The sequence below is a fragment of the Echeneis naucrates genome, chromosome 3, assembly GCF_900963305.1.
Source record: "Echeneis naucrates chromosome 3, fEcheNa1.1, whole genome shotgun sequence".
NCBI lineage: Eukaryota > Metazoa > Chordata > Actinopteri > Carangiformes > Echeneidae > Echeneis > Echeneis naucrates.
In genome coordinates this window covers 23,442,419-23,455,114 of record NC_042513.1, presented here as the reverse complement: position 1 = coordinate 23,455,114, position 12,696 = coordinate 23,442,419, and positions in this window count along the sequence as shown.

The window sequence follows — 12,696 nt, the reverse complement described above, 5'->3', positions numbered from 1 at the left end:
CACCAGGTGTAGAAACAACAGGTCTGCCTGGTTGGCTTTCTTTGGCACAAACACATCGGCATGCTGGAAAGTTCTGCTGTGCAACACACCACTTTAAAACGATATTGCACCGGGGCCTGGTACACCAGCAGGTTTCTTTCCCCACGCTTCCAGTGGAGTTGCAGGCTGTGATGCAGTAACAGAACAATACTGCAGGTTGGGCCAAATATGACAGTTATTCTTCCTCTGTCTGAAGCTGGTTTTCAGGCTTCAGCGATACTTTGGAAAGCAAAGATTGTGTTGTGGTCCCACTTTTCATGCAGTGGCCACAGCTTTAGGAGGGAAGCATTTCGCAGTTAGGATGAAGGATGGAAGGACTTAGAGTGGTCTGGGTGTGATATTTAGAAGTGGATCCCTCCTGCATGCTGCTTCAGCGACGCCTTTCTGCGATCCATCCCACTGCCGCAGCACTGAGTTGTTTATTTTGGGATGAAGCCAGCTCTCAGGAAAGCACACGAATAAACAGAGTAACATGTAACCTGTCTTCTGACAGATTAAGATGGCAAGCTTGGAGTGTTTGTTGGCCAAAGAGTGTAACTTAAAGAGAATCGTGCGAGGTAATGGGCTTCAGTGTGAACACCATCTTTGCCAAAAAGCCTGTCGTTCCTGGTCTTTCCTGGCACTCAGAGTCTCACCACCGAATTTAAGTGGAGAGTCTGGCATTTTCCCATGTGTCTGCAATAAATCCAAGCTATCATATTTGATTGAACAACACTGGCCTTCCGTGCCGAAACACTAATAAGTACAGCAGCATTATGGGTGTTCTGCCCTGACCTCAGTGAACGATGCGAGCGTGACGATTCAAGGTGTGTCAGTGAGAAGTAAAAATGTAGCTGTGGACGAGCAAATGTCGCTTTGTGTTGTAACCTTGACTTCATACTGACAACCAGCAGGTGGCACAAGTGTTAAAATTACAGTGGCTTTCACACAGAACGCCGATAATTGGTGCATTTTACTCATAAGAATGAGTTTGAGTGTTACAGGCCGGTTTCATAGGTGCTTCCCAAAAAAAAACAAAAAAACATAATAATCATTTGAAGGACGCTAACAAGTTCCACTGAACTGATTTCACCTGTACTGGACAGACAGAGCCAGGATCACTCTGCATGTGTGTGATATTGTGACATAAATGTCCCCTGATTCTCAAAAAAGATAGTAGAAATGACAGGCAGAGCGTTGAGTGATCTCTCATCTTCTCTCAGGTGGTTTTCCTCGAGTCATCCAGCAGTGAAAAGAGGGTGGACAGAGCTCCTGTCCTGCCTGTGTTTCTGCCCGTGTCCATACAACTGTAAAAATCTCACCAGCTCAAATACATCAGCAACAGAAATGTATTCTTCCTCGTGACATGAAACATCCTCTGCGTGTTTCTTGTGTTTTCTCTAAAACTTTGATTGTTGCATGGTTGGTACCTCAAAAAGACTTTATTTTTTTAACCTTTCCGTGTATGTAATTAATATCACATTCATATTTTGTTTTCTTTTTTTCTTTAAACTGCATTGGCAGTCATATCGGGACAGAAGTGAATGTGTTGTTAGTAAGTCTGGGTCAAACAATATGGATGCATGGCTGGGGTTTGCTGCATCAGGAGAATTTAGATTTCACAAACTGACCCCAATAGAAATGTTGCTCCCTGTCACGTTTTACTCGTGGCCACAGTCCAATCAGTCGTGTCAGCAGGCGCCTGCTGTGGCATCATTGATTTGGGTGACACTTTGAATACATTGGGAGATTTGCAACTGCATTTTTCTCCCCTGAGGTTTTAGAATCACTTGCCCAATTTACAGAAAAAGCAAAATCAAACCACCAAAACTGTGCATGTTTTTGACCCAGGCTCTTTACCGATGCTGTTATACATCATCTTTAAACACCTGGACGTACGTCCAGAAAAAAGCATTCCAGTTTGATATCTTAAACATACCTCTGTCGGTCCAGGTCAGCCATGATTAGCTATGCTACCTTCAGAAGAGAAGTGAGTGTGTTCCTGCTGCTCTGACAGGCTCCATCAAAGCCCACGTTTGCACATGCTGGAGCCTTTTTCAGAACTGAAGGCAATAAGTGAATCAGGGCAGTAAAGCGTTGGTCCTCATCGTACACAGGCTTTTCACTTCTCAAAAACTAATGAAAAGGGTTGCAATTTTGCTTTGCATATAGCATCTGCTCCCCCTTCCAACATGGGAGATGTTCATTTAGTCAGAAAGCCTGTTGTCACTGCAAACAGACCGCAGCCATTTGACACAAAGTCCGTATTATTGGATGCTTGTTTGCCCGGCAGCAAATTCAATTCTCTACAGCAGTGTTCACATTTGTTCTGGTGGACATCACATTTGGAAATGTTGACTTGTGTTTGTGCAGTTTTTAGGTGTCAGTCAGTTAAACGAAGACACAATCACGTCTGTGATGCAGACGTTTATGATAACGACTGACAAGAATCTAATGTAAATGTTTAGTGATATATTTCAGTTAATTCACACCATTTTGCCTGAGTTTGAAGTCCTGATGCAGTAGGGGGATAATGTGGTGGGCGGAGCCGACACAGAGGATCTGAAAAGGGGATTAGCATAAAGCCTGCCTCCAGCTTAAAGGATGTATGCTCTCCTTATAGGAGCTCTTTTAACTCTTAACCGCTGTCACTGACATTTCTCCTGCTGTTCGTCTTTTTGTTGGCTAGAACAATCAGAGTTTACTGGGGGATAATTGCTCAGAGCGCCTCATTTCTCGGGAGATGATAATTACTTTGATAATTATGTGTATTTCATCCTCTTTTTGTAAGGGTTTTATTAAAACAGTATACCTCATGTTGGTAACTTGTTGATTTGATTCTGATCATTTTCTTGATCTGCACATTTTATAATGAGTAGAACATGTATACATAAGCATCCTGTAGTTTTGTGAGACACGCTTTCCATAGAAAACAGGATAGACTGTTGTGTTATACCTCAGTGTGAGTCTTTACTCGTTACAGTGGCCTGGATGGTCTTGTCTGGTGGTGAAGGGGTTAAAAAAAAAAAAAAAAACCATGAGGGGAAGATGGCTCAGTGGCAGTAATCCAAATTGACTTTTACATTGTTATTCTACAATAGTTAGTTGTTACTATGTGCTTTCAGTTTATAGTTTAAAGCATGTATATTAAAAAAATATTAGGAAAAAACAAACAAACAAACAAACGTGTGGATGAATAACGGCCTAAAAGTCAGATGTTGGTGGAATCCCACTTAAACGCATCCCGGGGGAGGGAAGCACTGGGCAGGGAGAAGGGCTAAAGGGACGTCCTCCCCAGGCAGGTCATACCCTTTCAGTGCAGACAGCCATTTAGAAATAATTGTGTCTTCTCTACTCAGGTGCTTCATCTTTGCATAAAAATTGTAGAGGATCACGCCAGCATATCTGATTCTGATACATGTCATTTGTTGTCAAAACCTCATTTTGTCCTTTTTGAACCGTAAATCAAGGAAACATTTATGCACAGATGATACTTTGTTTTGTACAAATCACTCTGTATTTCTGTCTCTCTGGCTTTTCTCTGTACATTCTGGTACTTTGTGGTGAGCAGCTTTGTCCAGTGATGTCACACTATTGTCTGTTTTCTTTATTCTTTTCTCGTCTTCTTCTTCTTCTTTTTTTTTTTTTTTTTGTATGCCTTCTTCTCTATTATTGTGTGTACCAGCTCAGTTGTGCTTCGCAGAAAGTGGAAGCACACACTCAGACTCTGTGGCCACTGTGCCACCAGCGATGCTCTACAGGTACGCACACATCGTCGTAATCATTGTGTGCCGAACAGAACCTCACTCATGTCACGGACGCTACTGTAGGAGTACATCGTAGGACCATGTGGTAGATTAGCACTTCCTCCTCGGGCCATGATCAACTTTTGGCTGCCGTCTTTACATTTCTAGAAGTGCAATTTTCTTATTCTGTAACATGACAGATGCATTACTCACTGTTAGTCATGGTGAAGGTGGCCACGATTTGTGATAGAAACATTGCTTGTTCAGAGTCACCAACAGTCACGGGGTAGCTAGTACTTGTGGTTTGTAGAAGTATTTCCACCGTGTCACCATATGTGAAAATGTCAAAACATGCAGCGACTTTCAAGATGTCTGTGGAAACTACCCTTCTGTAAATAAACATGGAGGAAAAACGAACGGAGGCTGGAGTGTGATTCTGTTGTGTCCTGTCGGCGTAACAGGCCGCTTTGAGTCTCACATATTTAGCATTAAACTTCACTTCCTAAACCTTTACATTCCAAAAAAAAAAAACACTTTTAGTTGCAATTTTTTGCCACATTGCATTCATTTTGAGTGTGTGGATGCTGGTTTGCATAGATTCATAAATGCATTTCAGAAGAAAAACAAAATATCAGCTTTGAGCTGATTTTCGTTCTTGCTGTAAATCCAATGTTAATCCAAACTTAATGCCTTCACTTGCCAAGAGCTCTCTTTAGTGTCGGGAAGCTTCTTCATTGTTGTTTCCAGCGGATATTAGTTAGTTTGCTTATTATAAGTTAGCATGCTAATCAGCTAAGCGTTGCCTGATCCAGTCGAGCACTCTCTGTGACCTCCGAGCCCTGAAGACATACTTCTTCTCTTGATAGAAAATCTTTAACAGCTGGAAACTACTCCGGTAATTTCCAGGACAGTGTCACCGTTTTAACTTTTGTTTCTTTCCCCTCTGATCGCCAACTAAGTCAGCCAAGACACCTCATTCTGAGAAAAAGCTACAGCATGTCATCTATTTGGGGGAAATACTGACGAACATTGAATTAAACATTGCTTAGATTACAAGACTCCGGGAGATAACTGCTCCAGTTTTTCTGGTCTGTAAACTCCAAATGGTTATTTTTAAACATTAGATGTTAATTTATGAGGCTTGGAGGTGTTTGTGGGGACAACGCAAAAAATCTGAAAATGTTATCCAAGGGATACGTTCTCAGAGAGGACTTGTCTATTTCATAAACAAGTTGGAAATTCAGAGACTGAACTGGGACAGTTTACTGTCAAAGCTCCACTGAGAGACCAGCCACCGATCTTCGTCCTGGTTCAACGCTTCAGGCCTCGGTCGCTTTGAGACGCACCCTAACGTGCCGTCTTCTCTGATTTGGTGGTCTTGTATTGACCACTTGAGGGCAGTGTGGTCATATCCAAGTGTTCTTCAAACTCAGCAGAGTAACTTGGTGCCACTCCCAGTAGGAGACACAGCTGCTTTGGTGTCAGGCCTCTTGCGCCTCGCTGACCTCATACCTGCATCAGCTTCCAGCTAATGTGTGTTCCTGCTGTTCTTTATTTGCTTTAATGGCTGAGAGTAAATTTCTTTTCATAAAAATCTGCATATTTTAAATACAAGAGATGATCTGTTCAGCTGTGCCTCGGCGTATTTGATAAATGGTTTATCCTGCGTTGGAGAAAGGGACTGACAGAAAAAAAAGGACAGTAGGAGGGAGGTGATGGAGATAAGGATGGGGGATGTGGGGGGCAGAGACTTAAGACAGGAGCACAGAGGTGGCATCACATGGCAGAAGAGTTAGATAAAAGCGGTTGCACTCGCTATCTCAGGCCACTCATCGCTGTTATTCAGAGGGCGAGGCTCCTCTGCAGGCGTCTGAGAACTCATACAGTAAATAAACTCACACTCATGCCCAAGTGTACGGGAAAATACAAATATCACTGCATGCATTCTGTGTTTCCATCCTCCAACGACAGAGAGGTCTCTACTCTGGTTCAGCGCGCCTCATTTTTCATTGGAGGGGCGGGTGAGTGGAGCTCCGAGAGTCAGGTGAGGGCTGCGCTAATGAGGTAGAGCTTGCTGCCTGTGGGGAAATGTGTGAAGCTCTTGAATCAGCCCATTCATTCTGCCTCTTCCTGCTGCTGCTACTATGCCACTACAGTCTCCACCTCGTTGTTTGTGACCGAATGTGCCCCCGGATGGTTCAACGCATACAAGACAATCAAAGACGTCCTGAAGTGGCAAGAATTTAAACTACAAGTGTAGGAGTACAGGATGAGTGGATAGTTTTTATTACCTCTGCCACGATAGTTTGGATTGCCGTCTTATATTACCTGCCATGCACGGAATTAGAAAACTAATCCTGACTTCTTTGAAGGTTAACATTATGTGCATCAGGCTTGAAATGTCATAGCTTATTTATTTTTAGATGTAGGTGAATCCATCCCCTAAAACTCTAAAAGCATTATATTGACCATATTCCCATTTTGCAGAACTATCCTGGCTTCATTCCTCTGGATAAAAAAGCGATGACATCATGGGTGCAGATGTATCACATGACCTTAGCTGAATGTCATTCTATCGCTGCCGTCCTTTTACCTGTTTTCACCTGAAGAAAGCAGCAATGACGGTGAAAAAAGTGTTCTTTGTAAAACACATTCCAATACTTAATATTCAAGCAATTCCCTGATTCTTAATTGTCTCACATTATGCATACATATATAATACACCCAAGCCTTCATTTGATTGGATCCATTGAGCAATTTTCTGAAAATGACTATAAGGAATAATGGTACTGGTAGATAAGGCATTTTACTGAAGGTTATAACCTGCCAATCAAATAGTCCGCAAACCACAGACGGCCCGAGGAGATGGATAATGAAGCAGAATTAGGTGGGAGATAAATGAAGGAAGTTAGAGAGACGGGGATTTGAGAGAGAGGATGAATACGGAGGAAGTCATCGGCTTTATTAGGCTACATATCTCTGGAATTATGTTAAAGGATGCCTTACAATAAGCGAAGTAGCCGTGAAAAGTGAGCGGGTGAATCAAGGAGCTGTCAGTGCAGGATGTGGACTGACTCTCCCCTGGGTTCAGTCTGCCGCTCTCTCTATTCACTGTTGGCTGGCCACAATCGGACCCCAGAGAGGAGGCAGCTTTAACGCCCTCTGTATACCAATTTTCCCCACTACGACCAGCGGCAAGATTATTCTCTTACCTGAAGTAACGCAATGATGGATCGTTCTTTCCCTTTTCCAGAGAGGTAAGAGGATTGGATGAGTGAAAGAACGGTGCTGGTCATTCGTTCGTCTTCTGCCGCTTGTCCGTTTAAGGGTCACAGGGGAGTGCTGCAGCCAATCCCAGCTCACACTGGGCGAGGTGTCCATCACAGGGCCAACATACAGAGACAGACAGACGGACAGTTTAAAGTCACCAGTTAACCCAAACATGAAGTCTTTGGACAGTGGGAGGAAACCACACAGGCAACATGGAACATGGACCCCACACAGAAAGACCCCAGGCCTGGGAATCAAACCTGTTACCTTCTTGTTGTGGGACAACAGCCTTAACCTCTATGCTGCCGTGCTGCCCCGGGGGTGTTATTACGCTGTTAAAATCACTGCAGTGTTAATGTAACGTTTTATGTCTTTTTATTTATTATTTTTATTGTTGGTAGCTTAACTTTCACGTCCTCCTCTCCTTATAATCCAAACTACACATGTCCACAGCTGATTAGATGCCCATGTCGCAGGGCTGCCTTGAATCTGGGTACAGACTGACAGCGTGCCTGTCCTCCTGGCTCATCACTGGGCCAACAGTGAGTTGATCCAGCCATACCTGTGAGCTAGCTGTGGCACTGAAAACCTTCAGCTTTGGGCAGAGTATGCGGATTAAAGCCAGCGTGTTGTCTGCCAGTGAAGGTTTTCTCTGAGTAAAGCGCTGGCTGCTGGCCATCAGCCTTCCTACAAGGGTTTTACTAGCCCTTACATTATATCCAACTCTGAACTCGTGTCAAAGCTGCAGGAGCTCAAATCGCTGCATACATTAGGCCAGGCCTGGCAGAGTCACCTACACATAGCTCCTCTGGGCTCAGGGGACGAAGAAGTCAACTGGGGATTCAAAGTTATTAACCACTAAACGCTGACTACGACCAGCCTTCCCATTATGGAAGCAGCCGAGATGTGTGCGTGTTTGTGCCTACCTGTTTTGTTTCCTGTCAATGTTTTCATTCATTAATTTTAAGTTCTAAATGAAAAGTTTGATTTCTGTTTGAAATTAGATGATAAAATAATGATAACAGTTGCTGTTGTATCGTCAGGACACCGTAATTGAGTTTGTGGCGTCAATAAAACTATTTCCGTCTCCTGAGACGGGAAAATCTGTTTCATTACTTTTTCATTAGTATTGACCATTATGGCCTGTTGTCGCAATTTTACAACACACCAATATTTCTCTTTTATGAGCTATAGTCAAATTGACAATCTTCCCTTAATTTAGCAGCTCCTTGAAAGCAAAAACAACGTTTTCTCTATTTCAGGTTACCAAGTCAGCTCTGTGGCTTTCACGAGCCACCTTCCTGTCACAGCCCTCGCCATCTATACAGGCTTGGGACCGGCACTGGTTTGCGTTGTGGCTGGGGTTTGAGCTGCATGCAAAGCACACGCTCACGGTGAAACGTCTCCAGAGCATGTAAACTAAAGGTGTGTGTTATTACTTTTCATGTGACATAACCTTTCATTCACATTCATGCACACAGCACGTATTTCTGCCTCACCACAACAAAGAATCAAAAAAAGCTGATAACAACGTTCCTGCATTCCGGGCAGATGTTGGAGGAAATGACTCATTGAGTCACTGACTCAGAATTGCTTTTTGTTGAGCTTTGTGTACAACACGGCGGGGTGCTGGCTGAGGCAGCGTTTGGTAGTGCAGCCCTGCTCGCTGAGCCCGATGTAGGAGACTTATTTCCACATCAGTGAATGGTACAGGCTGAATCTCAGTGGGCTGGGTGACCCACTTTCTAGCCCTCCAAGTTTGTGCGAGCGCTGTGCGCCGCACATCACACAGCACTCAGCCGTTATCGAGATTCACTAACAAGTCTCTGCCAGCTCCTTGTGTCAAAGGCCGGTGACAACAGCGAGACATGCCAGCCATTAACGTGAAATCCCACAGCAGTGAAGACGGCATCACATTGTACAGTTTACACAGGCTGACGCAACTTTGGTGACTTTGGCACTTATGCGTTTTAGACACGAGGTAGGAGAATCCATCAACACTCACTGTTGTGTATGAGATCCCTCTCTGTAGATAACCGGAAGCAGTCAGATAGGATGAAGTGCCAGAAACTCCATCTGGCTAAAGCACCAACGAGAAGAAGATTCAGAGGAGGGCTTCGCTGGAGATGTGCAGAGATGACGAGTGCTGTGGATGGAGAGAGAAGTAGTACGTAAAGCAGAAAGTGATCAGACAGTTCGCAGCTACAGCAAAAGGAACACTAACTTCGCTCACGTTGGCCCGCATCATTAAGCACAGAGCTGATCGTTACCTTTGAACGCAGTCGTTCAGTCGGATCGTGGTCAATTATGACAGAAGATCCTAAATGAGCTGCTGCACCGGCTGTGGAAGAAGATCCTGTTCTTCAGTCAGATTTCTCCCTTTCTGTTTTCTTTCTCTCTCTTTTATCTCTCGTTCTCTTTAAAAAAAAAAAAACTTTCAGGAAATGCAAATCACAATCAGAAAATCTTCATTATAAATATAAAAAAATCCTTATCAATCAAAAAAAATACAAAGAAATTGAGATTGTAATGGATAGAAAACAGTGCAAACTAAATCAAAGGAACTCCAGATGATAAAGTGTGCTGATGGTGTTTAATGAGTAATGACAAGCTGAAATTTCTTTGGTGCTGCCAACAAATGACAGCTCAGCTTTACAGTTTACATCTAACCCATTTCATATTTCAGAAACTTTTGGTCTTGTTTATAATGATTCATATGTTCTGTGGTATCATCCTGAATGTAGACAGTATGAGCAAAAGCACCAACACTTGTGTTGGTATGTGATCTTATTTTACAACGGATTATTAGAATACAATGCTAAAGTTACGCAGCGATTAATTTTTATAGTCGTTGTAATTGATTATGTCAACTAATCGTCAAATTTCATTGGCCAGAGTTCTTGAAGAACGCTGATCACCGTCATCTGCTCCCAACAAAATGATCTTATAGAGTCTTTAAAGGAAAAAGCAGAAAAGAAGGACCATCGAGGCCCACTGGTGGTTTGATAAGCATGAAAACGATGTGTCAGTGTTTTGTCAGAAACTTTCTGGGAGAATCGTTTTCCCACCGCTCGACTTCAGACTTGAAGGAAGAGTGAGACACATTGAAGCTGTTCTGACCTCACATGGGGGACCAACACATTTATTAGGCCTTAGTGTTTGGTTTTCCTTCCCTTTTTCCGCTCTTACCGTCAACAACTCTTCCAAGAGTCACAGACCTCATGCCAGTTTCTCTGTTGTTTTGTTTACGTGTGTTTTCCCTCTCTGGATTAAAAAAGGTCATCCTGTCCCATATTGCTGATGATTTATTTGGAGGTTTTGTGATTTAGCTCACACAGATCTCTCCCTGCAAATCACTTTACATCTTTTGTATGATAAGCGTCTGTGAGCTGCTGGATACCTGAATTTCCCCGTAAAGATGATTAAATATCTTCCATCAATGCCCAAATTAGGTTTTACTCACAGCTGCCTTTAGTGGAAACTGCTTATGCGCTTGTCGAATGATTTCACCGGAACATAAATATAGACTGCTGACTACAGTCTGTCAGCTGATGTTCAAAAATATTTAACCTTTTTTTTAACCTTTCATTAATTTAATTCTTTTTGGACTCAATCCTTGAGGCTATGATGAAGCACAGAGAAAATCTGATAGAATTTCATTTAGGTGCCACATAAGACCTTTAGGTTATATCTGCTGTCTGTGGGTGTGTTTCCTCCAGGTCTCTGCGCACAAACCAACCCTAAAGCTGTGTCAGCCACGAAAATAATGGCAAAATATCGACATTGTTGACAGTCATCTGTTCTAAAAGAGCTCCACAGGTGTATTTTGGAACAAGAACAGCTCAGTTAACATGCCAGCAGTTCTTGCTCCTTGTGTTTTTTGACATTTCTCTGCTCTCCCACGTTGGACTGGTCAGTTCTCAAAGAGGGACAAACTACTGGAGGACATGACCAATGCTGTGACAAGGACAGGAACCCTCCCCGTCTTCCAACCTGCAGACAGAGTCAGGAACATCGGCGGCCTTGTATCACAGCTGGGTGTTCCTTCCTACGATCCAGCAAATTGTGCAGTTATACAGATGGCCTTAAATGTGCTGTTGCGTCTGTTGAAGCTAAACTGAATCTGCAGTGACCTGGAGGTTTCTCGTGAAGCCGTTCAGACAACTGCTCAAGGGCTGAGCAAGTAATGCACCACTTGTTCAGGCTGGGTTTATTTATACTAGAAGCCCGGGAGGTGCTTTTAGGACCACGTGCTCGTAAAATGTGTAAACAAAGAGCAGCATTATCTGCTCCATTATTATTATAACCATACTGTTCACACGTGGGTCTCACATGTGGGGACAGTAGGAATAAAAGAGGCGGTGAGTCCCGTTACTCGGCAACCTACGTGTCTCATTGCATCAGTGATTGGGGATAATTGCTGAAATGTCTGCTAAAGCAAAAGAAAAATAATAATAATCTCTTGCCAGTTTTGATGCACAAGGCTCAGCTCCTTAGTGTGATCGAGTGTGCATAACTAATCTGGTTTACACTGATATTGCAAAAGATTGTCAGGGTGAACGGCGACGTATCTTTCCTGACTAACACGCCATCCTGGAAGACACACACAGACAAGCAACAAACTGGGCGTGAGAGGAGTCTCATTGTTCATTTTTCATTCTTTTCGGAGCTTTGCAAATATTTTATCAGTCATTGCAGCAGTTCGGTCCATTTCTGCACGCTTGTTAGGAAGAGACGCGGCACAAGTACAGTTCTGAGGAAAAATAAATACCCAAAAGTGCATGCATGGAAAATTCCTCTGAATATGGAGACTCATTATACACATTTAAGTGACAGCATGTGATATTCAGAGAAGTGAAAATAATGAGAATATGCTCTGCACCCCTTTCCTTTCCAGTGGCCTGACAAGAAAACCCATTTTGTGGAAAGATAAACAAACCACAAGGTTAATTACATATGGAAGGTGCCCAGTCTGCAACGATCAGATGAAGTCAAGATTTGAGTGAAACCCTGAAAAACATCTGTATCAGAGCGTTCAGATGTTACCTCATTTTCTTTGTTTCCTCACATCTAACTCAAATGCAGGCTGTTAGCTGATGGGTCAACTTGGGAGCATCTGCGAAGAAAAGCAAAACAATTAAAGCAAGACAGAAAACAGGCAGAGGGATTAGAATCGTGCTTGTCTGCAGTGGCTTTCTATACATCACCTTTCATCTGCCCACAATCTGGCTGAGGTTTAATGCAGGAGTGGCCTGGGCTTGACCCTCATTTTCAGTTTATATTGTGAAGCCAAGGTCTGGCTCCGGCCCAGCACCCAGGAGAAATACCTCGCAGCTTGTTATCAACAAATCTTCCGGTGAGGCTGCGACAGAAATCATCTGGATATCTATTCCAGGAGGGAAGTTGAAGACATTTGGCATGAACATTCAGATCACAATAAACTTATCTTTTTCTTATTTTACTTTTAATGCTTCTCCACAGAACATCGTACATCCTCAAACATCGATACTGGCTGCTGTAATGACTATATAGCTGTCTCTCCCAGATCAAGAAAGGTGTTGAGTTTCTTTGTGTGTGTGTGTGTGTGTGTGTGTGTGTGTGTGTGTGTGTGTGTGTGTGTTATTCGGTGCCAGCATGTTGCTTTAAATCTGCACAGTGTGCA